This window comes from Gopherus flavomarginatus, chromosome 21 (genome assembly GCF_025201925.1).
Source record: "Gopherus flavomarginatus isolate rGopFla2 chromosome 21, rGopFla2.mat.asm, whole genome shotgun sequence".
NCBI classification, from domain to species: domain Eukaryota; kingdom Metazoa; phylum Chordata; order Testudines; family Testudinidae; genus Gopherus; species Gopherus flavomarginatus.
Window position 1 is genome coordinate 11,670,100 of NC_066637.1, and position 25,427 is coordinate 11,695,526.

Consider the following 25,427-nt stretch of genomic DNA (forward strand, 5'->3'; position numbering starts at 1 on the left):
TTTCGCTTATTGAGCATCATTTTTCATTTTTTCAAATGAAATTCAGAGGAGGCAGAAAATCTCTTTCTTGCTCTCTCTTCCCTCCACCCCTGCCCCTGCCAAGACTTTTTCTGGCCCTGGCCACCTAACACAATGGTATCAATAAGAGATACTCACTCTTTGGCTTTTTTTAACCAGACTTTCCCCATCAATGACCTTTCTAAAATCTCCCTAGTGTAAATACATATCCACCTAATGCATGCTACAAATAGACATGACAATTGCAAACAAAAACACAGAGCACAAATAACCCCCCAAATACACAAGTAAATACGCTAATACACACCTCCACATATAAAGCACACAGCATAAACACAAATATACTAAACACCTGTACATGTAAAGTACACACCACAAACACTCCACACACACAAATACTTGCACAAAACCACACTGAATACACCCTACAAATACACACAACCAAGCACACAGCCCAAATCCACACACAAATACACTAGCACTCCCACACACAAATCCACATCACAAACATACAAATACATGGTGTCACATACTAGATACTAACACAATCAACACACACATAAAACTGAAAAACAGAGCAAAAACACACATACACACACCACACCACTCAACCCCCAAAAGCACAGAGCAAATGCACACCCCAAATACACCCAACAAATAAAAACAGCTCAGCACACCAGAACATGCACAAATACACACCACCCCAAATATATTCATCATACAGCCCACCACATACACTCTCCCAAGTAAAGAGAAAAAGTCTCTCTGTCAAGGTGCATGCAGTATTTAAATGTTCAACCCCTCATGCCAGCCTTCCATTTCTAAGGGAAGTGGAGAAGTTGACAGAGGCAGACGGACAGAGAGAGGAAGGAGGGATTGGGAGGGAGGGGAGCGCGAGAGGAGAATGGAAGTTGTCTTGTGGAGAAGAATATGGATCAGGCTGTCATCTGGAGACCCATCTTCATCCAGAATTAATGCACTAAAGTTCTTTGTTTTTCCTCTAAATGGTTTTAAAGAGACAGTGAATGCTGCGCTCTGGATGCTGGGAGTGGGGTTAGTTCAGCTGGCGCAGGCACTTTGAAACTGAAAAGGCAGCAGATTCTACATTTCAGGCTGAGACTGTGAATGGTTGGACAGACCTGAGGGCCCAGGCTGGCTGAGGGGAGGGGGCGCTAATTATTATTTTTAAACTTGCTAGACACTTGCTAAAAAGTTTCACATATTTTTCCTTCTACCTCCTCTAGCCTCCTTCAGCCAGGGGAAGGGAAAAGCTGTGGGGCTGGGCTCCATGACAGAGCTCTGCTGTCGTGACGTGCAGGTGAACTGATGTCTCCACGGAATCCCTGAGTGGCAGAGTCTCTCTGTTGCCTAGGTCCTTTGGAGTTTGCTCACCCTAGAAATCCATTGGGGTATCCCTGGGGAGCTACGTCCCAGCAAACCCCACAGCTGCACTGGCCCGTCAGTCCCCCCACTGCACGAGGGCCCCGTAATAATGCTCCAGAGATGCAGGTGGTATTGGGCTTTTCCCACATGCTGGTGGGAACGCTTGAGGAAATGCGCCAGCATGGGAGAGCAGACGGAGGGAAGCTGTGGGGAACAGGTAAGGAGGTGGCCCAACCTTCGGCAGCGCAGAAGGCACCCCGCTCCGAGAGGCGGAGGAGACAATGGGGAAATCTCTTAGGCCTCTGACCCAAGAAGAAGAAGAGGTAAAGAAGCTAGAGAACAAACCCTGTCACCACTTACAAGGGACACGTTCTCCCTTCCCCGGTGAGAGGGAACCGCTTGAGATGGGCACCTGCCAAGAAAGCCTTGAGCCCAAGGAAAAGGCCAGCAGCACTACAGTAGGACAGCACCCAGGGAAGGCTCCGACTGTGCATAGGGATGGCACCTCGGGCCAGCTGGGCAGCAAGCAACGCAGGGGAAGCTTTGTGCAGCAGAGATTATAGGGAGGCCAGCTACCCCTTAACCTCAGGCAAACTGCTAAAGGATGGTGACTGCCTAGCTCCAATGTTGTACCCCTCCAACGAATCAACACATCCTTATCTCTGAGTCCCATACCCTGGGGGGGGAGGAATATTATGAGGAGGGGGGGAGAGAAGAACTGAGAGCAAACAACAGCAACAGGAACGGAGTTGAGCCATTTAAATTATTCATATGCCAGATGGATTCTTTTCCTGCCCCCTTTTTTGTTTTTGCTATAAAAATAAATGGGGGGGAGGGGGCAATGCAGTTTTGGGAGGCGGAGGTAATAAGGAAAGAAAGAAAGGGACACCATTTCCATCCCTGCACCAAAAGACCACGAGGGAATGGGAGAGTTTTTCCACTCACTGGGGAACTCGCAAATAATTGGCCTTTTATTTCCTACATGCACTGAGCAAGAGAAGAGAAGCAGAGAGTGCACTGAAAAAAGAGAGAGAAAGAAAGAGAATGAGGGATGATGAGAGTGAGAGAGAGAGAGAGAGAGAGAGAGAGAGACAGCGGGGGGGGGGGGGGGGGGCAGGCAGAAGAGGGCTCTGACCTTCTGTGAAGGATATAAAAAATCCAGCAGCCTCAGGGGACACCCAACTATCTAGCATATTGCTGTTAAAATGTCTGCAAAATTTAATACACTTGGCATGCCATCTAATCAGTCCTTGGAAACCAGGGTTTTTTCCTCCCTCCTGCACTCCAACCATCTCAGACCTCCAGCTTTTGGGGCTGGGTATTTTTCTGCAGATGACAGAAAGTTTGTGGCACATGTGTGGTTTTTGTGGGTTTTCTTCTTTTTTGTAAGAAGCTAATAATTTTGCTTCAAAAAAAAAAAAAAAAGAAAGAGAAAAGTTTGCACAGATTTCAAAGAGCAGTGCCTGAAGGCACCATGTGAGAGTGTATGGTGCATAGTGGCCATGAATAGGGAACTGTGTGTGCAAGGATGTGTTTGGCTGGAAAGCATGGGGGTGTGTGTATGTGATGTGTGCATGTACTTGTGTGGACAGGTGTGTGTGCATGCACATGTGTATTAGAGCAAATTTGTGCAGATGTGAGCATGCGGGTTTGTGTCTGCACCCAGAAGTAAATGTATGTGCAGGCTGGGGCTGCGCACTGCACGCTGCTCGCATCTGCCCAGTGAGCTTGAGAGAGGGTGAGTATAGCGTCCACCTGTCTGCCTGCTCCCAGGGGCACTTGCACGCAGTGTCCTGCAGCCATGTGTGCACACGCATAAAGGATGCGTGTGTGACAATATTGCAAGGGGTGCTGTGGGAGGGAGGGTGAAGTGAGCCCAGGAACAGGGAGGTGCTTCTGCATTGACACTCCTTATTGAAATGGACAGCTGCCTGCACTGCTGCATGGCCTTAAAGGAAACAGCTCTTGGGGGAAGAAAAAAAACAAACAAACCCAACCATCAGAACAACAAATATATCTAACATTTGTTACCTCCTGAGAGTGTCTGACAGGAGCTCAGCTGTTCCGCTGGGAGACTCCAGAAGAGTTGGGCAGAAAGTTTCCAAGTTAAAGCGAGTGACAAGAACTCTGACCGTTCACCTGCCAGGGGGCTGGGAGTGGGGGCTGATCTCAGTGCAGGGGGCCGCACAAGTTTAGCCCTCTCAGCTAAGCCAATGTAGACATAAAGCAGATCAGTGTGGGGTCGGGCCCAAGCGGGGACAGATGGCTCCAGCAGCCCTGGCTGGGTGTGAAGTGGCACGGCCTGGGTCACCCCAGGAATGCATCCCAGCCAGACACAGTCCCGCTCTAGGAGCTGCCAATCTAGAGTACACGCAGGCCGTTTCAGCCCTGGGCAGCTGTTACAGGACACTTTAAATTCATGTGGGCCAGGAAGGGAGGAGCAGACTCCACGGTGCTGCATGAGCAGGACAGGAGAGGGGACAGCCCTCTGGAGATGTGCCAGGGAAAGGACAGAGATGCCAAGCGAGGAGGAAGCTGAGCCTGTCTGTTCCCTGCATAGGGTAGGACAGCTGGGACAGCCAGCCAGCCCTGCCCCTCACATTACCCCCAACTCCAGGGGCCTACTATCAGGGCAAGACAGTGGACAGGACCAAGCCTTTTTGAGGCCTCTTTAACCGTGGGATCACCTGGGCTCCCTGGCCCACTGAAAACCATACAGGGTCCAAAGGTGGGTCAATGGTCTTCTGGGTCTGCCTTTCCTTTCCTTTCCAGGAGGATAGGGTGTGGAGCAAGGGGAGAGAAGAGGTCAGGGCAAGTGGAGAAGGACTTGAGGAGACGGGTGAAGCAAGGCAAGGGGGAGAGCAAGGGAACACAAGAAGAGCGGGTATCAGGGATGCAGGTAGAGGGGACGGGTGGGTACGAGGGGGGTGAGGGGGTAGGGAAGAGAGCAAGACACAAGTTAAAAGGGAAAAGATCAGAAAGTTTGGAGCTGAGGATCCTGCCCGGCTCCACCAAAACCTAGTATAGTGCAAGAGTTAACTGCTGGGAAACTAAATAAGAAAACCCACAGGCGGCAAACCACAAGGTCTTGAATTAGCCAAAAACCAACACGGTTATAGGAAAATGAGAGCACAAGAGTGGATCCCAGGGGAGGATCTAGGCTACCCCCACCTTCTCCCTGCCGTCCTCATCAGTTACCAGCCCGGGATGAGGCCAGTGTTAACTGCCCATGTGGCATCAAATTTGGGAAGAGGGGGCACTTGCCATCTGGTGGGTACAGACTGTCGCCAACAACCCCAGTGGAATCCAGACTCAAGCCAGCCACCCAGCAGGGCTCAGGACCCCCCCACACCCTAGTCAACTATCAAAAGAGAAGAATCTCACCCTCATTTTTATTGGGAGTTGTCCCTGGGGCAAGGAAAAGGAATTCTACCCCTTGGGCTCCTCCCCAAAAAAGAGGGAGTGGAAAAAGGAGGGGGTTTAAATTGCCTTTAATCCAGCCAAAGAGTCTAATTTACCCCTTCTGCGAAATTCCATCAGCAAATCCAGAGCTCTCCTTAATCCTGACCCAGGCTGGCAGCTGTCTGGACAGAGCCCCTGGGTCACGCACCAGCCATGTGTTCTGTTGCTTTGGGGGGGGGGGAAGGTCCCTGTGTGCCCAATCTCCTATGCCATCCCAGACCCTCCCCACACAGAGTTCCCATCTAGCCTCTGGGAAGCCCAGCACTTTGGAAAAGAAAGCTAAGGGGCACCTGGGCTGGGTTTGGAGTCTCCCCTACTTTTCCCCACCTCTCCCACAGAGGTCTTAAAGACAACCCACACGCACACAGAGCAGAACACTCACACACCCAGACACACAAACCACAGAGACAAATACATACAGTACAAAGCCGCTGTCTGGGTGACTGATTCCTCGCTGGGATTTGGCTATGGGGCCCGGCCAAACTATTCTCTGCAAGGGGCTCTTTCTAGAACATTTGCAGGTTTTCAATCCAGAAGGGACCACTGGGATCATCTAGTCTGACCTCTGGGATTGCACAGGCCAGCGAACAGCGCCCAGGGATTGCTGCATCCAGCTCAACAACTTGTGGCCGAATTTCCAGCTGGATCCACCCTCCCAGCACCACGTTCCCCAGCCCAGCCTTCTCCAGGATGCCAGTGCAGTAAGAGGTTCACAGACACCTGTTAAAACCGCCTTAGGAGCAGCCTGACAGGAGACCTGCAAGGGCTAACTGGGGATTGTCACTAGGTTGGTTTATTAAGTCCCCAAAGAAGACATGGTTCAAGGATCGTGCTGGCTTCCCACAGAACTGGGTCAGCTCCTTCTCCTTTCCCTGTGGAAGCCCTGGGGGCTAGAGCTCAGCGACAAGCCAGGCTTGGACAAGGAAGGCCGTGGCGGAGAAGGGACAGACCAATGAGAGCTATGCTGGGAGGCAGGCTTGCAGGGTGGGGTGGGGGGAGGATGTGGATAAACACATTTGGTGCCGTGAGAGAGGGAGGGGAGATATTTCAGTAGGCTATAAATTCACATTTCTAATTACTTCCTTGTGTTTTTCAGTACTCCTCAGTTGAGTTTGATTAAAATTCCTTTCAAGGGATGATGCTCCGTTACAGAGAGCGGGTCACAATGGTCTCAGCACCATCAAGAGGGGATGTTCTTCTAAAAGATCTGCTCGAGGAATTGTTTTGGGGACGTTCAATGGCCTGGGCTCTGCAGGAGGTCAGACTAGACTATCTATGAATGTATGAAAGCATAATGGAACTAGCAGCTCCCGGGCATGCGGAAGAGCTGGGGGTGGCAGGATGGGGAGAGGTTGGACACAAGAGATATTTCTGGGATTCTGATTGGGATCAGCCCCCATGGGTCACAAAGATAACTCACTACAGCTCCCAGGAGAACCCAGCCTTCCAGAGCAATATGGCTGGGATGGGAGTGAGGGAACTCCTCTTCTTTACACTGCCAGGGTGTGAAGTGGGACACGGTCATGAAGCTGACTCCAGACAACGTCCTCAGGGATTTCATTGCAGACTGACCAAGTGATGCTCCTCAGGATAAGAGAAGCCTGAAAACTTCCCATGAAACAAGCCTCAGCAGAAACATGGCAGGGAATGGAAGCTTTCCCCGAGAGCAGGGTCTAGTCTCCTCCAGAAGGAGAAGACATCCAGCAGTGTGAGATTAAGCCATCATCCAAAGCTCCCAGTGCTTCAGGGTTTTGGGAAAAAGCCACTAAGATGCAGAGAACTATGCAGACAAAGGGAGGAAAGCAGCTTGAGGGTGGGATGCAAGACCTCACCTGGCTAGAAAAAAATTATCATCTCAGAGCTTGAAGGTAACAGGAATCAATATGCAACCCATGATTCTTCAACATGTGTGTGGGGAATAGCTCAGTTGAGGGAGTGGGAGCAAAGATAAAGAAACCATATTTTACCACCCTCTGCCTTTAGGAGACTTGGCATTGTCCCTAGAGAAGCAACAATTCAGGCCTCTCTCAAGATGGCCTCCATTCAGGGTGAGGTTGGGAGAGTGGCCTCCTTTTGGTAGGAGTGAATCTGGAGGATTCACTCAGGGCTATTTCCAGGGACTCCTTCAGGGTGCATGTCTCCAAAGCCTTTCCTTAGAAGTCCCCCGCAGTGCAGCTATCACACGCTCAGAGGCACTTCTGCTTCTCTCAATTGCTCTCTCCACCGTTGAACCTCTCACATGGAGCTGCGTGACTCTCCCATAGGCTTCTGGGTCCCCTCCACATAGTGGCACCTCTTCTAGACATGCAGAACCAGAACGTACTCACAATTTTGTGCCGAGTTAATTGGCCTCTATTTTCACCACGTGGTTCCTTCCAATGACCGGACGTGGCAGCCAATGCGGGCATAAGTCCATGTCCTCTCATGACCCAGAAGGAAGAATCCCTCTGCCTCTGCATTCCATGCAGGAGCAGGGACTGCAGGACTGGCTCTGGGAAGCTGTGCTGTTTCTTTGTTTACCCTCGATGCTGTGGCAAGAGCAAGACAGAGGAGATGCTGCTGGATGCCAGCCTCCGAATTCCCTGCATGGCTCTGGGGAAACCATAATTATCTTGATGCCTGTTTTCTCCCCCTTCACTCCCCCCTGCTTTGAAATATCTGAGTCTCAGTGCTTGTAAGAGTGAAGGAAAGATCTTGCTGGGATAATCCAGGCATGCTGTGTAGACAGGTTCTGTACAAGCTTCTTCCTCTACACAGTTCTGCCCATGCACCTCAGTCTGGAGCCTCAGTCCCCCTGCTATCCCAGCCATTGGCTCCTCATCCCACTCTGTCAAAGCCCCTCAAACCTGACCTTGCTTTCTCAGTCCTAGACCTCTCAGATCTGTTGTGTCAAACTATGGGGATTGGTGGTGGAGATTTGAAGGAAGCCATCAGGCTTCATTCATGACTCAAAGAGGATTGGATCCCAGGACCAATTTTGTTTCACTGCCATCACATACCAAAAAGTAGAGTTCCAAATCTACCACCAGGGAGTCCCCAGCCTCCAGGGTCCATGCTCCCTTCAAGTGTCCAGGCCTCCAACCCCAGCTGGGGTCCAGGTGTCTGTATAAAGTTTCTCTCTCTAGAGGCAAAAGGAAGAAACTTTTTCTTTTACAGTCATCCTATTCCCTTCTGTTCCCCATCAGTTCCTGTCTCTGTCACAGTCTGTATTCTAGGGAGCTGGAATATGCAGTAAGAAACCGGTCCCTACACCCAGGTGCGCGCACACCCCCGATCCATGGCTCTGCTGACCAACAGACACGCGAAACACACACGAATCTGTGCCATAGCCACAATAACATGCAACGTACACTGAAAGCTGCCCCTTCTAGTTAATTAGCTCTCCATCTTGGACTAGACACAGCCAGATGGTTATGCAAGAAAGACCACCCTGCAGCCCCTTGGGGCCACATCTCTTCTCGCTTTCTTCCCCTTCCAGACTGCAGCCTCTTTGCAGCCCCTCTCCCCCAGCCCCAACTGCAGAGTCTGCAGGTTGGAAAAGAAGGGAGAGAACACCCAGGAGACCCTGGCTGAACTCTAATTAGGAAGTTCAAGGCAACTGAATATGAATATAGAAGATGACACCAAATCCTGCACTGGTTACAATCCGGGTCCCACTGTCTCTCCCTCCATCCTCTGCCACTTTCAGGATAGGTCTGGGCGGGGAGGGAGCCTAGGTCCGTGGCAGAGACTGCTCATCCCTCTAAAACCAGGACCCTTGGAGGATACAAGCCAACAGGTGGTTAAAAGCAGGGAGTCTGCACGTGTTCTGGATATGAAGGTCCTGTGCATGGTAGTGTCACATGCAAGACTATGACTGCATGTCAGGAGCCCGTCAGCATGCACGAGTGTCTGCATGTGTTGTCTGAGAAGTACATGAGAACGAATGAGTTGTGTGCAAGATCATACATGTGGTGCGTGTGCAAGACTGGCCACATGGGGAGTGTGGCACAAGTGTGCAAGCTGGATGAGAGACTGGCTAGAGTACGAGCAAGTGAGAGAATGCCCTTGTGTGCTGTGTGAGTAACAAGAAGTGGGCATGGGTAGAATAGGAGACAATAAAAGGTGTTGTGTAGCACATGAGATGCCAGTGTGAGTGAGCACGCCAGAGCACTCCCATGTGTGTCTGCGGTGTGCGCGTAAGCAGGCTTGTGTTCTGGGCACGGGGATAAGTGTATACAATGGTATTGTGCTTGAAGGGAAGAGACCAAGCTAGGAGATGTGGTTTGAGGGGCTGCGGGAACCAAACTCCAAAGTGATCCAAGTTTCTAAGGAAATAAATATATTGCTGGAAGGAGGAAACAGAAGAGCAATAAAGGAACCTTTGTATCTGAGGGGAAGTGGAGTCATTTAGCAGAATAAAGGAGTGGGGGGAAAACAAAAATAAAAAATAATAATTAACTGATTGACAACCTGACCAGAAAAGCCACATTTCTAAAATTCTTAATCCCAAAAATAAACATGCGTGGAGAAGGGAGGACAGGGCTGGCTGTTTTCAGAGCGCACTGCAGCAAGCCAGAGAGTGCTCATGGGCAGCAGGGAAGGAGCGGTGCAAAATCAAAGAGAGACGTGTGCCTTGGTCTTAAATTTCACTGGATTTTTGCTTTCATGCTCCCTGTTCTGCTGCTGCTTGCAGAGTCCACAGCCCAGCCTGACAGAGGAGCTATAAGATACTGAACTGATATTTTAAAGATATCCACCCATCCACCCCCCAGTCCCTAGCCCCATTCCCAATCAGCTGTCTTAGTGTGGGACAAGCTGTGCTCTACTGTACTGCTCCCAAGCTTGATTTACCTGTCTCCCCCAAACATCTTCCAGAATGGCAGGGGTTAAACAGCTGGCTTGAGTTGTAAGAGAGGCGTTCAAGGAAGGGATTGAATTTGCGCGCGGTGCAGCCGGCTCCCTGTTTATTAATAAGCTATTTATCACTGGTGTTGCTTTTAATACCATTTTGCCTTAATGTCGTTAATGAAATATAAATACCCACACTAATGATGTTGGTCAGGAGGCGGCGTGGGCAATTGGCAGCTTCACACAAGGGAGGCCAAACCGCGCGTGTGTGTGTAAGAGGTGGTGGCGGTGCGACTGCTAGCCCAGCCTCCGGAAGAGCCTCCCCACACGCTCCCACCACAAGACGCTGCCTCAACACAGTGGGATGAGCAGCTGGAGGGGGGATATGAAGCAGAGAGGTCTCAATGGTTTTAGCTTGGGCATGGTACTCAGTCCCCCACCACAGCCACGGAGGGTGCTCAGACACCAGCAATGCAAGTGCACACTTAGGAGAAGTCAGCAAAGCCAGCTTCACCTCCATCTGTGCCATGGAAGGAGCAATCTTCAGGCTCCATGCATGAGCCCTGCAGGGTGGTTCCCCCCGGCATCAAGACACCTTCAGCGCTGGACAGCCACTGAGCTATCTGCCACTCATCCCCCAGGCTGCCAAAGGGAGCCTCTAACTGGGCTCACATCCCCACTGGGTTTCCGTAAGACAGGTGGGCTTTGTTAGAACTTCTTAGGTCCCTCACGTGCCTTCAGAGATGGAGTGCCACTTACAATGGAGAGGATGATCTCGCTAGAGCTGCTAAGGCAGCTGAGCTGACACCTAACTCAGACCAGGACAGGATGCCTGCCAGCTCTGCAGGAGCAATGCTGAGAGCTGGGCCTTTGGCAAGGACTCCAAGCCTTCTCCTGGATCCCCCATGGAGAAGGGCTTTTCACTGTCTGATCCAGGTTTAGTGCCCTCCTGCACTAGCTTATGTCTGTCACCATCACGAGGGGAAGAGACTTAGGGTTCCCTTGGAAAGGCTTAGGAAAATCCCACTATGTGTTATTATTTACATCAGAGCAGAGCCAACAGACCTGGCCACCATGCCAACAGTGAGAGAGCACCCCTGCCTCAAAGAGCTTATCAGACCAGACAAAAGATTGGGAGGGGAAACTGAGGTGGAAAGCAGTAAAGTGATTTTCCCACGCAACGGTCAGAGCTGGGAATAGACCCCAGGTCTCTTGATTCCCAGGCTACTGCCTCATCCATTAGGTCATGCTGCATCTCAGCCTGGCTTGTTCTCCTAACAGCTGCAATAAAATACATGACCAAAATGGCTCTTCTGAACCCTCAGTAAATCCCAGACCTCTCTGAGTCCCAGGAGCAGCATGAAGCTGCAGGGGGCTCAGAACCAGGTAGTTGTCTGAATGACCTTCAGATCCTTCAAGGGGGGAGCTTATGGGAAATGCAACACTTAGCGCTTTCCATCTTCATAGCGCTTTGCAGACATTAACTATCTGATCCCCAGCCACCCCTGCTCCAGGTGGACCCACATTATTATCCTCGTTATACAGATAGGAAAAGTAGAGAGCTTGAGGGCCTCATCTGCAGAGCTGCTAAGCACCTACAGCTCCCAACTGACGTCAGCAGGCATTCGTGGGTGCCCGGCTTCACTGAAAACCAAGTCGGAAGTGGCTTGCCCAATGCCACAGAGAGAATCAGCGTCAGAGCCAGGATCAGCATTCAGGTGCCTCTGATCCCAGCCAAGTGATCAGACCAGCAGGGTTATTCAGCAGAGGGGGAAGCCTCACAAAAAGCAGCTGGGTTTCATACTTGGAGATCTGTATGATCTGCACAATGACAAGTGTGTGTAATGAACCAGTGCAGCTACATGACCTGATTGGTCGAACCTTCTCCACAACCCTTTGCTGTCACACAGTCTATGCCGAAGCTGAGACTGGAAGCTCTTCAGGGCTGGGACCAGAGTTTTTGTCTGCACAGCACAGGCAAAGGACCACCACCAGACCAGGGCCTCTCAACATTTTCCATATCAGGACCCTTCTCCCACTTAGCAATATGGGAGGGGCAGGAGGAGTTGTGAGGTTCAATGATCCCAGCATTGTGTCAGTCCTGTGTAGTAGGGAGTGACTAGGCAGTCCAGTGAGCAGTCAATCCTCCAGTGGCTGTGCATCTCCCCTGCTGGGAGCTGGCATGATATCCGTGGAAGGAACGGCCACAGAGGGGAGATACATAGGAGCTGGCAGGTCACCAGCAGCATTGCTGGAATAGGAGCCTATTAGCTAAGGAAGGTTAGAACCCTATGGGGGGGAGGGGTGTGCTGCTCAGGCAGACAGCCATTCTGCATCCACAGCCCCCCTTGCATACCACGTGGGCTTTAATGGCTTCCTGCAACCCCCCCCCCCAGCCCAACTTCAGCGATCACCTGCACCCAAAGGGGGGAGAGGGGCCTAGGCTCCCCTCTCTACCCCTGCTCCAGGGGGAAGGGGAAAGGAAGGGGAAGGGGGAAGGAGAAGGATTTGCTGCTCATAAAAACTGAGCCCTTGCTCACTTGCATGCATGAAACTTGGGACAGAACAGATGTCATTTCTTTTGCCACTACCTCCTTCCTCTCTCCCCACCACCCAGACCCAGCAGGGAGGAACCTGTAACTGGGCTGTAACTGGGAATCCTCCCAGCCTGCCATCAGCCCCTATTAGGAGCCACGTAATAAATTAATGCTGCTCCTTTAAGACGTTATCTTTTAATTAGGTGCTCCCCCCTTCCCTAACTGATTTATTAGTTTACATCTCATAAATCGCAACCCTTTGCATCCCTTTCACCCTCCCAGATGCCATAAATCCCCATCAGGGCCTCGTCACCCTGCTGCGAGTGGTGAAGTCCTCTGCCCCCCCATCCCCCGTCACCTCCCCGTCCCCAGGGAGCGCAGGGCTCATTTGCCGGGGGTTTGGCCTAGCTCGTCTCAGCAGCTAATCCCTTGGGTGGCTCCTGTCAGATTATTAATTAGCTAAAGCGGATCGGCCCTGGAACAACATGCAGACGGACTTCAGATAAAACAGGACAGCAGAAGCTTGGCATGTGGCTGTTTAAAGTGATAACATCCCTTTTCCTCTCTTGCCTTCTCAAAGGGGAGGTGCGAAGCTTTCGCAGCTGCTCGCATCTCCCCTCCCCACCCCTACTCCTCCCAGCGCAGGATGCAGGGGTGCATGGCCTGAATGAGCGTGAGCATGCGTGTCAATGGACATGTGAAAGTGTGATTCGCTTGGAGAGATGAATGGCAGGTGGTATTTCTCCCTCCACAGTTGAACATTTTCATTTCTTCCAGCAGTTTGAAAGTCTTCAGAACCCCATGTGGTCTGGGGGCACTCGGCACTGGGGGCACTCACTCTCTTCTCCCCCACTGACCCTCCTTGCTGTCCCTGTCCAGCAGAAGTTTGATTTACACATGAGAAGTGAGGTGCACCATTAAGAGGCAACACAGTCTAGTGGTTAGGGAAGACCACTGTGAGACAGGAGACCTGGGTTCTGTTCCCAACTGTCCATGAACATGTCATTCCCCACTTTAATGTGCCTCAGTTTCCCCATTTACAAAATGGGCATCTTAAATCAGAGAAAGCCATTCCTCCTGTTTAGCATGTGCCCCTTTCCCACACGGTCTGACCCCACCCACAGCCAGTAGTGTCCCAGGGCCAGCAGTCATGCTGAGGGGGGCCTTAGTTGTGCTACAAGTCAGAAATTGCACCAGCTAGAAAGCCTTCGCGCAACTGCTGCTGGGGACTGGCTCTCCCAGGCTGGATTGCTTTGACTCAACCCAGTGAGGCTGAAATATCGAGTCACAACAGCACTAAACTTCATTACTAGCTCTTACCACCGATTACTTAATAAAAAACCAGGCTGCTCTAATTGCCGTTCCCCAGTAGCGCTTCTGCAGGAGAAAACACTGATTAATCTGAAGAGGCACATTCTCCACCCCTGCAACTCAGGCCTATGTACTGGACCCCACCCTTCCCAAACCCCTTGTCCAGAGGGGCAGCCCGCTGAGCCAGTAGAGAGCAGCAGCAAATCCACAGGGCTCCAGCAAAGAAAAGAATGGAGGGACTTAGAGGAACAGATGGGAGCAATGAAGTGAGGCAAACAAGGGGAAGAAAAATCTCATTTGGTTTCCAGTGAACTCATAAAGAGTGGCCCAAGGGAACGAACAGCAGGGGTCAGGGGAGGACATAGGAAGGTTAAAACAGGGGAGCCACAAGTTGATGGGGAGGGGAGCCACAGTGCCCATGGGCTGCTGGGATTTGGCACTAGCAAGTGGGGCCCAGTGGCAGGGATCCTGCCACCCCACACGGGAAGGGGCTTCAGAAACCTTCCTGGAGGGAAGCTCAACAACATCCATCTGCTCCTTCTCCCTCTCCCTCGCCTCTCACCCCCAGGCCATTTTCAGCTCTCCTCGGGGCTGAGCATGGAGGAGTTGGGAGAGGCAGCTCTGCAAATGCCTGGGTTTCCAGTATGATGGCCAAAAGGTAGCGGCTCAATAGTTCCAAGTTTGGATCTGGATCAGAACCTTTCCCGTGTCTGAGGGTTTTTGGACCTAGGGTGCTTGTTCAGGCCCATCCCGGGTCTAGTAATTCCATGGAAGAGAACCTAGGCCCTTTCCCCAAGCTAGGTCTCTTCCCCTCCACCCCGCCCCCCATGGGCAGGAGTGCTGTGGGGTCAGCGCCCTCAGCCCCAGGGCAAGGGGAAGGAAGCACTTCTCATCACTCACTGGTTGCCTCCTAGGAGCAGCACTGACAGTCCCCTCCCCAGAGATCTCCTGCAAGGCACCTTGGCCGGGAGAGTGGGGGTTCAGCCAGGGAGTCTCCTGTTTAGGGGGAAAAGGAGAGGACAGTCAGGCCTCAGAGGACACCAGGCAATGGCCCCTTCCCTTCCTAATGCACACGGTCACGTGCATAAACGAGGCTATGGTCAAGCCACATCCATTGGGGGTGGGGCAAAGAAGGTCATTACTGCTACAGGAGAGGATGCCAGAAGGGCGGTTCCTACGCCCCAACTTTGTACCCTGTTGGGACCCAAACACATCAACTGCTCTACCATCAACTACTGCAAGGGCCTGGGATGCTCAGCTACCAATTCATCACAGACATCAGAGCTGGCAAAGGCCTTTAAAATGCCTGGTCAGGAGAGAGTTCTCCCCCACAGTCTATGCTCTACACCATTCCATCCAGTTCCAAATGGCCCTAGGTAAAGATAAGCCTGGATCAAACCATTCCCCAACTTTGGGGCTCTCGCTAGTCCCAAGAAGAGAGGCTTCCACCGCATCCCTGGAGAGTCTGTTCACCAGGCCAGCCGAGCTCACTGGCATGACATTCAGTTGCCAGCTCCCAGGAGCCTCACAGTGGTTACTGTTATTCCTAAAGGTCAAGACCCCAGTGGCAGACGATTACCTGAGATCCTCTGTTTTCATTTTGTAAAAAGGTACATTCCCAGCCCTCGTGGTTGTAGGGAAAAGCCTAAAAATGTGACCCATGTGCACCCTAAAGGCGCAGAGACTAGAGCGAAAATAAAAAGAATCCCAAATTTATTATCTCTTTACATCTCTTGATTTTTAAGCCAATCTCATGATTTTGGGAGCCCAACTTGTGTTTTTTGAACTCTTGGTGTTAGCAATACTGTTTGCTCACTTTACTTCTGACCTCTCTCCATTTCTCTGGGCTTTAAAGCAACAGGACACGCAATAATCAATTCAACCAGAATCATAACAAATAGGTTGGGTCAGACTTTCAGCTTTGCTGGTGTAAACTGACATAGCACCAGTGCTTAAATTTGATTTACATTATCTGATGACTTGGCATATTTTTAAAGTTACTTTAACTAGTAAATCAAAAAAAAGAACAACCCCCCTACAATTAAAATGTAAAGTTAGTAGACAAAGATAGTATGTCAAAACAACTTTAGCATGTTTAACCCAACTAGTAAGATAAGCCCCACCTCCAATGCCGTCCCGCAGACTGATTGTATGCCTATGGATAGAGTCTTAGCGCTGGAATGTACCCCACAGAGGAATGCATCAGAAGGGGTCACGTTTACTTTACTTTATTTGCTCATTTTTTAAATGTTTGGTTTTATCAATAGATTCCTTGGAACCACATTTTTTACAGTGTTATGTCTGAAAAGTCATTTGCATACTTAGCACTGATTGGTCCAAATGCCTTTCAAACCCTTTTTTTCTGGCAAACTCCAGAAGGTCAGTGGCCCAGGACTATTTTCTAGCCAATCAGATCATGCTATGCAAATGAACTGAAGTATAATCCTGCTGTATAGTATACCCTGCTGATGGCCTTTGGATCTGTCTGACTGCCCTAGACCAGAGATGAAAGTGAGCCTAAAGTTAGCAAGACCCTGTACTGCAGACTACAAGGCTTTTATTAAGCTTTGCTTCTAGTTATTCTTCCAATAAAGGTGCAGCAACCTGTTAGCACACGTGGCTGTTTATTACAGCAGAAAGCACTTGCCTTGGATTTATTCAGATTAGAGAGGAAGCACAGTCTAGTGGCTAAAAGAGTCAGATCTCAGCTCTCCTCCCAACTCTGCTACTGACTCATTATTAGCATAAAATGAGGCTTGTTACATCACTAAAGCTTAAGTAAATAAACTAACACTCAGCACTGTCGTTTATTTTGCAATCCCTCAATACACAAAACACACGATTAATGTTCAGAGGGTTACATGTATGTGGAAAGGAAAGATTCTGCAGTTGGAGATAAAGTTCCTGAACGGGGTATAGCTTTCCCTAAAGGTACCAGGGGTGAAATCCTAGCCCCACTGAAGTCAATGGGAGTTTTGCTATGGACTTCACTGAGGTCAGGATTTCACACCAGCTCTCTGAGTGGTTAAGGTGAAGGATGAGGAGTCAAGATGACTGGGTTTTGTTGTGGACTCTGGTCTCAATGGGTGTGTCTACACTGCAATAAAAAACCTGCAGCACGGAGACTCAGAGCCTGGGTCAGCTGACTCGGGCATGTAGGGCTTGGTCTGTAGGGCTAAAAACATTAAAGTAGACGGTCGGGCTTGGGCTGGAGCCGGAGCCCGGGCTCTGAGACCCTGCGAGGGTCTGCATCTGCAGACGCATGTTGGCGCCCCCACTGGGTTCTAGCAGACCTGCTCCCACCTAATAGCTCTCTGCACTCAGGGATGGACGATCAGCTCCTATAGCCCACCTATTTACTGCCTGCAAAGCCCTGTGCTGGCCACCCAGTAAAACCTTTTCCCACGAGGCAGTGGGCTCCCCATCAGGAAGGAGACAGTCCAGTGACCCAGCTGGCTGCATGTGTGATGCCAGTGGGCTGGTTGGAACAGCAGGGAGGTTTGAAGGAAGTTGGCCTGTGCTTACCATGGGTTTTGCTCCACAATCGCTCTGTGTCACTTGAGAGGTGAATGTCCCCTCCCCCCATCCTGGGATCAGCCCCCACCTCTGAGCCTCTCCGATCTGCTTAGGTCGCCAATAAGGGCCAGATCCTCAAAGTGACACTAAGCACCTACATCTCTCAGTATCATTGGGAATAGGGGGTGCCCAGGACCCCCAGTCCTGCTCCGAGACCAGATATGGCAGGACTAGCTATCAGGCCTGCTGAATACACGATCTTCTTTCCCCTCCTTTGACTTCCCCCCATTCAGCCTTCCACAGCCTCCAACCAAACATCTGATCGAAGGCCTGGGGGAGGGAGTTAGAACTGTCCAGTCTGGTTATGAGTGAAGGTCATTGATCTAGTGCAGACCAGGGATGCGGAAAGCAGGGGAGGGAGGAAAAACCCCTCCGAGAACGAGCACATGCATGCACAGCGAAAGGCAGCGGAAGTGGCTGAAACACGGTTTCACACTCTGAGACCCAAGGGCTGTTGTCAACCCGTCCTTCATGCTCGCATCTTGTCACACTAGAGGTCAGGTCTCCCAAGCGTTCCTGGAGAGCTGAGCCAGTCCATATGGCAGACAATATGTTAACAATATGGATCTGCTACTCGTCAGGGCCTGAGCAGATGGATGTGACAACCCTGCTCTTATCCCAGACAGGCTTTTAATATCCTCTCTTTCCACCGTTTTGCCATACCAGAAGGGCTCTGTCCAAGCACTCTTGGGTCCAGCCGGGCCAGGCTGTAGGACTAGGTGTCAGAGCACCCACCAAAACAAAGCTTGGCCTGCTCTGTTCAGAAAGGAGCCAGAGCTCAGACCCATCCAGAATAGCCTGCCCAGGAGCCAGGCTAAATCTTTGGTCCAATCAGAGCTTGCTTTAGAGGGCATGGTGAATCTGATTAGCCTGGTACCTAGTGTGATCAACAGGGCTGGTAGGCTGGGATCACACCGCTTCATTCCGGGGGTGAGGCACTACCCCCAGACAAACTATTTGGAGGGGCATCTAAGATATAAACCAACTAGCTTTGTGAGGGCTTTCCGGCCCCCAGTCTGACCTGTCCCCCTGTGCCCCACCATCACACACACCCCAACATTTCTGCAGCAGAGAATTGGTGCAGCTTTCTGCAAGTTCTGCATTTCACGCACAACCCACGCTGTAGGTAATGGCAGAAGCACACAGCAAACCCAGGAGAAAAAACCTAGAAGTTACAAAAATGAGTCGAGGGTCTGAAGTCCCTAACCAGGGCAGGAGGCCAGACTGATGGGACCCCCAAGGAGACGCAGCAAGCAGGACAAAAGGGATCGCATGCCCAAACTGGCAGCATAGCATCACTTTAGATTGGGCACAACTGGCAGCCAGAGTCACTTCTCTCCGCCCACCACAGCAACCCAGCAATGTTTTACTTATTCCCGCCAAGTGTGGATTGAAGCGGAACAAAACCTGGCATGTTGCTGGGAAAATGGATGCCTCCCACCCCCAACACACCTGCCAGTACCAACTGGCCTGCCTCCCAAAGCTTGTTGTGCCCAATACATTTCAGCTGAGTTTGAGGGTCTGCACCCCTATTCCTATTTCCAAATGTTTATAGCTTACCAATACTGGCAGGGATACTGCAGCCTAGCTGGGTACGTTATAGCATGTTACCAGTAAAGACTGTATATCGTAGCTTGTTACTGGTGGGTCCTGGTTATAATAATACAGGTCAGTACATTACAGCAGATACCGGATAGCCCCAGTAGGGAGGTTATAGCATGTTATTAATAGACACTGTATACTTGAGTCAATAGACATATTATAGCGTTTACCTGAAGACACTATCCAGACTGGGAAAATTTCACTGATCCCAGGCAAGTAATACGTATATATATTTCTAATGGACAAATCAACCATCATTCAGTGTCCCGGCTGGCAAAGGCAGGCGAGTCGATTTCATACCAGGGTTGGTAAATTTCCACAATGATTTTGCCAGGCAGCTGTACATTTCCAGCCAGCTCAGAATCCTGAGAGGAGGTCCTGTGAGGAGCTGTAAAAGGTCCATTGTGGTGGGTCAGGATCTGACCCTATCATGGGCAGAGCTCCCATTAGATTTCACTTGGAGGAAGGTGTTCAGTGGCCCTCACTGACCCAGTAAAGAGAAGCTGTCAACGTGGCTTGAGCCCCAAATTTAGGTGTCACCTGGGGCTGCGAGGGGGTTCCTGGTGTTTCCATTCGTTTTTTGTGTGTTATTTGAACATTCTTCCCCATTGCTGGAAACCTAAACTGCAGTCATGTGGGCAGAACCCGCTCATGTGCTCTAGGGCTTGACAACCTGAAACTGAGCATAAACAGAAAGTGAAACAGACCAGCTAGAGCCAGGGGCTAAGGGATGGGTGACAGGGAGTCAGCAAGCAGCAGCCATAGTCCAAAGTAAACAGAGCTTACTTTGAAAATGGGAGGAATAAAACGTGCTCTGGGGCTGAGGCTTGGAACACAAACGAGAGGAATCACAAACCTAAGTTTCTGAAAGGCTAACAGGCAGCCCCCTTCACTCTGGAGACTCTTAATAATTCTGGGGGAACAACAGAAAACTGCTATAGGTTGGCAAAGCCAGGGTGGATGCCCTTGGGGCCCGATCCAAAGGAAACTGGAGTCAATGGAAAGACTGGTATTGTCTTCAATGAGTTCTGAATCCAGCCCTTGGAAAACAGCACCTCAAGGGCAATCAGTGCTGTGCAAAGTGTCCAGCAGGAGAAGACAAAGCTCAGAAGAGGCTGCTGATCTGAGAGAACCCCCACCAAGGGCCAAAGGATTCTCCTGCTACACCAGCCTCCTCTCGGAGTCAGAGCTCACCTTCAACTGCAGAATTTGACCTGGAGCCTTGGAAGCTGCTTCCTCAGATGAACTGTCCTGTGCCACTGAGTCTGGATTTTGGCAGAAGCAAAGGTCTCTTTCTCCTACACACACCCAGCCTTTTATACAGTTTCTAGCCTCTTCTCTTCCTGCTCTGGGTTTGTGCCATCCCTGGGATGGTCTATATCCAGATGGAGCTCATGTGCGTTCACACTACCAGCTGCTCACGTGTGTATCATCTTCATTCTTTTCCACCTAGCCTAAAATATGATCCTCAGAGGCACCATACAGTCCTCTGCCAGACTGTGATGCCCTGTAGCTGTCATTATATGCCAGGGCCTTCCAATTCGCCATGCCCCATGAGTCTACCTGCAGCTCCTGCAGGACGAGCTGTGCCTGCTTATACAGAGCCTAATCCTGGATAATTATTCCCCATTGTCCCATGTGATCATTTCCGATTGCCCTCTCTCCTCAGACTGGATGTGCCCGTTCACCAGTTACAGAGCAGAGACAACTGAGTAGCCTGCACCCGGCTCTCACCCAGGTGGGGGAACACACATGGCTGGGGGCTCACAGAGCTGGTGCATTTGTGGAGCCAGACACCGGGACGAGGGGCTGGAGATTCTGCTGCCATAAACAAGTCCCAGTATTTGCATCTGATTTGGGAAGCCCACAAGGCTCCCTTATCCCAATGCCCCACCCCACATCTCTACTCCTTTGGCTCTGACAGCAGCAAAGCCTGGAAATCTCGCCAACAGGCCAGGGCCTTGAGGGGCAAGACCTGTTGCCTCTTGAACTCAAGGGGTTGCCATGGCTCTAACTGGTTGCACAGCTGCCAGAGTGCTCGGAATCTTCTCCCCAGGTATAAAGCCTGGAGCTCCCTCTAGCTAAGCCACTCAAAATCAGCCACGCCAGGCACTGGGCAAGTTTTAGTGCCGGAACAGTGGGGAGGCACCGATGCAAGAAGAGAACACCGATGCCATCAACCTCCTGACCCGCAGCATCCTTGTCCTTAGAGGTCTAGCTCAGGTGCTCATCACTGGAGCAGCTGAGCACCTGACATTCAGAACCCCTGGGAGGTAGGGAAGCATTGCTACTGCTATTTAAAAATAGTAACACCAGTGAAACAGAGGCATGGAGAGCATAAATAACTCATCCTCCCCTCCCCCTGCCCCGGCGCTGCACAGGAAATCTGTGCCAGAACTCAGGCTTGAATGCTGATCTCTCAAGGTCCAGGCTAGTGTCTCAGTCTCAAGACCACCCCTCCTCATGCTGTGCCAGTCCAGTGCTGCTCTCTTGGCTCTTCTGCTGAACCCTCCCCTCCCCAACTCTTCTGTCCTATGGCCTTCTCTGACTCTCAGCAGCCCTGGATACTGGCAGAGCAGTATTTCATTGGGGGCCTACAGGGAACATGAGCTGGGGTCTCCAGAGTGATCTGAGGATACATCCACTGAGCCCCTCTAAGAATGAGCATAATTCGGATGTTTTTCGCTATTCTGGCCTCTCAATGCTGCCATTAGGATGGCAACAACTCAGGGAGGTAAGCTCTGAAAAAATCATCCTCACAGAGTAGCCACTACCCACATCTCCTCCAGCCAGCAGCAAACCCGATATGGCAGCCCCTTCCATGCCCCTACTGAGTCCTGGCCATCATCAGAGAGACAAGTATTACCCCACTGCCAGTGGCAGGTACTGCATATGTCCTCTCCTGGGTCACGCTGCACCAGGCCCGTTTTAGGGGAATGCTTGAAGGACACCAGTGTTTGCCCCACTTGGCACAGCCCAACGTACCTCTGGTGCTATCCCATGGGTCCTTTGACTGACCGCCAGGCTAATGGATCACCAGCACCACATGAAACACTACTACGTTTGGCCACAGCAGAACAGCTGCATCCGGCGCCAGCAGTGAAGAGGTTAAAGTGGTTTTTAAAAAGTCAGAGTCCCACCCTCACAGCCAACACGACCCCCAGAGTTTGCATTGGCGTTACAGACCCTGGAGCTTCCCAGCACAGACCTTCCCAAGCTGGGGTCTCCAGTTACATCCACGGCTGCCTCATGCCCTAGCAATTCAGGCAGAGGAACTGCTTCCAGCCCAGCCAGGCAGATCCCCCAGCCAAGAGCCAATGCTGGACACTCAGGAAAAAGACTTCAGAGTCTGACAGGTGAAAATCAGCAGCCGTTGATTTAAACCAGGTGTAAGAACCACAGAATCAAACATCATGACCTGCCCTCTTCTATCCCCCATCGAGGGAATCCATTGTCTGGAACCCATTACCCAGGAGATACCCCACCCTATCAGCTACGGCTCTGGTAGCTAACGCAGGAGTAGTTCAAAATGACCCATCCCTGTCTGATGTGCCACCAAACCCTCCATGTCGTGCACAAATGGGCTGCATCATCAGGGACGCATCAAACCCTCAGCACTGGGGATGCTGCACTCCTGCCTGTAAACCACCCCAAAGCAAACCCCTGCCATGGTGAATCCATGACCCACAAACAGACTCCATCTCCTCAACTTAAATACAGTCTCTCCACACCAAAAATGCACCCCAGGGGCTCCAGCAAAGCCCGCGGAGACTCAAAAGTCACCCAGAGCCCACCCAGATTCTGGTCATAGCTCAAACCAAGAGGAATAGATTACACAAGGAAAGTCAGTACCTTCCATCCACAAGTTACTGGGCTCGAAGTCCATTCCAACCTACACAGCCAGAATGGGAATCAGGAGCTTTTCCCCAGAGGTCCTTGATGGACACAGAGCAAGTCTGATGAGTTCCCTTCACTTGGTGAAGTCTCTTTGCCCTGAGGAAGGGAAATGAACGGAGTATTATTTATCCAGCCGCTGCATAACACACGCCCAATCAGTGCCCTAACTGGGTACCAGTGGTGATCCGCAGAACTCAGCACTCGCTCAGCCACAACAAGCCAGCTGGGGGAGAAGTAACAGACCTGGCCCATCCTGGCACGGCACAGCCATCTTGTGAGACAGACAATCAGAGGCCAAGTTACAAATCCTTATATGATTATCAGTCGGGTGCTGAGCCACAGACCACTCTAGGGAACAGCTGGGCATTTGACCATCCCACTCTAGGGAACAGCTGGGCATCGACCAGGTAATAAATAATAATAATATATATGGAGATATACCTATCTCCAAGAAATAGAAGGGACCCTGAAAGGTCATTGAGTCCAGTGCCCTGCCTTCACTAGCAGGACCAGATACTGATTTTGCCTCAGATCCCTAAGTGGCCCCCTCAAGGATTGAACTCACAACCCTGGGTTTAGCAGGCCAATGCTCAAACCACTGAGCTATCCCTCCCCCCCTACAAAGATACAGGCCCTACTACCATGCCACATGCTGAAAAGGGCTTCCCCTGTAACCTCCTCAGCAGCATTTCCTGCTCCCATAACATAGCAGTTCCACCCCCTGAAACTTGCAGGTCATTCACTATGACTTGTATTGCAGAAGCATGGCTCTACTGTACGAGATGCTATACAGCCACACAGTGACAGAGAGCCCCCAGCCCCACAGAGCCTGCAAGCTAGCCAGAAAAGAAAGTACAGCAGAACCTCAGAGTTGCAAATGCCTTGGGAATGGAGGTTGTTCATAACTCTGAAATGTTCATAACTATGAACAAAACATCATGGTTCTTTCAAAAGTTTACTGCTGAACATTGACTTACTACAGCTTTAAATCTTTACTATGCAGAAGAAAAATGCTCCTTGTAACCAGCTTAGTTTAAATGAAAACACAGAAACAGTTTCCTTACCTTGTCAAATCTTTTTTTTTTTTAAGTAGTTATGTTAACACAGCACTGTATTTGCTTTTTTTCTTTTGGTCTCTGCTGCTGCCAGATTGTGTACTTCTGGTTCCAAATGAGGTGTGTGCTTGACTGGTCAGTTCATTACTAGTGTTCGTAACTCTGAGGTTCTACTGTATCATTATTTGCAGTACACAGGGGGGAGAACCGAGGCACACAGAGATTAAAAAACCTGTCCAAGGTCATAGAGTGACACTGTGGCAGAGCCTGGAACAGACACCAGATCTCTCAAGTCCCTGTCTTCAACACCAGGCTACTCTCTTCTCAACTCTAGCTTTTCTTGGATCTATCATTCCACCTCTGCTACATTTCTTGCCCTCCTCCCCTCACATGCCAGGACCGGAACCACGTAAGCCAATCAATCTGTATTCTTCTTTAGAGGGAACAAAAAATTTTAACAAACTTTTATGTTCTTTACCAAAAAAAAAAAAAAAAAAGTTCCTGACACAATATTTGATTGGAGCATCAGGCTGATCTGGGAGGGGGGATTTCTAGCCTAGAGGTTTTTTTTTTATTTCCATCAGATGAAAATAAAATCAGCAAAACAAATGGGGGGGTTGTTGAGATCAATTCGTGATAGGTGCCGGGCCAAAGAAAATGGAGCCAAAGAAGTCAGAACCCTGCAACCAGCAACCTTTGTGTCAATTTAAGCAAATATTGTGGCGTTTCCATGGCAATCCCTGTTTTGAATATCCACTACACTCATTTTTTAAAAGGGCTTTTCCTGTTTGCATTTCAACTTCCAAACCTGTAAATATTTTCAGCCTTAGCACATACCAACCCCCACCCCTGAAACAAGAGATGCTCTCAGCTGGGACACAGAGTCCCCTCTTTGTGATGACCCAAATTGTGAAAATTCCCACCCAACTGCTGGGTTAAAGCAACACTTGGTGCCTGGCTCTGACCCACTGATGCTGGCAGGTTCAGCACCGGGGCCAGACTTCTGTCTTGCTCTCTTTGTGATGCAGCAGCAGGTACAGGAGCCTGTTTATTTTCTTTGACAAAAACTGATGAGTGAAACCAGTCCTCACACACATACGGCGCTGAAAGCGCTGGGCTGAGCCAAGCATAGTGCCAGCAAGCATCCTCCATCCAGTACAGCTCACACCGGACCTGCAGCCTCCTCCACTAACCCTACTGCGCAGAACTCTGTCCCCAAACAGCCCCACCGCTGCACCCCAGTTGTGACCTGCAGCACTCCTGCTATTCCAGGGCCTAGCCTGAGCAGAAGCTGTCAATCACACTGATTTGTGCCACATGGCAGCTTGCACAAAGGGAACTAGGAAGAGACCAAACTTCACCCTCTCTCGTGTAAGGATTTGAACTCATGTCTCCAAAAAAAAGCTGAGTGCAGGTTTGCACATAGCCAAGCCCTAACTCTGGGCTCCTTGTCTCCAGGAGCACCCTCAGCCTGTCACTCACTGACAAAGGGTCCCCTGGGCAAGCGCAGAATCACTTGTCAGATCTAAGCACAAGGACACTGCCCACGATGCACAGAGTACCAGATGCATCTGGGAAGGAATGCCCCACTCAGCAGGACCGCAGGTGGCCAATGCTGCAGGAAAATGCCACTGCCATTCTGCCACAGATACCCAGTCCAGCCTGGGGACACTCATTCAAAGACACCCATGTCCTGATGCTCCACTCCTGCTCTGAGATTCCAGTCCTTCCCAGGGCCACGGCAGTGAGCTGGTTA

At 50.7% G+C, this 25,427-nt stretch overlaps 1 protein-coding gene across 4 annotated transcripts in view; it reads right to left on the reverse strand.

Moving 5' to 3' along the window:
* CASZ1 (castor zinc finger 1) overlaps nucleotides 1–25,427 on the reverse strand; it is a 266,799-nt gene that overhangs the window by 200,197 nt on the left and 41,175 nt on the right. For 3 of the 4 annotated variants that reach the window (XM_050931813.1, XM_050931808.1, XM_050931809.1), the window contains exon 2: nucleotides 22,572–22,712. The gene's annotated coding sequence lies outside the window, so the exon portion shown is untranslated. Of the gene's footprint in view, nucleotides 1–14,441; nucleotides 14,538–22,571; nucleotides 22,713–25,427 lie in introns of all 4 variants that reach the window. The other variant, XM_050931811.1, reaches the window with a different exon arrangement.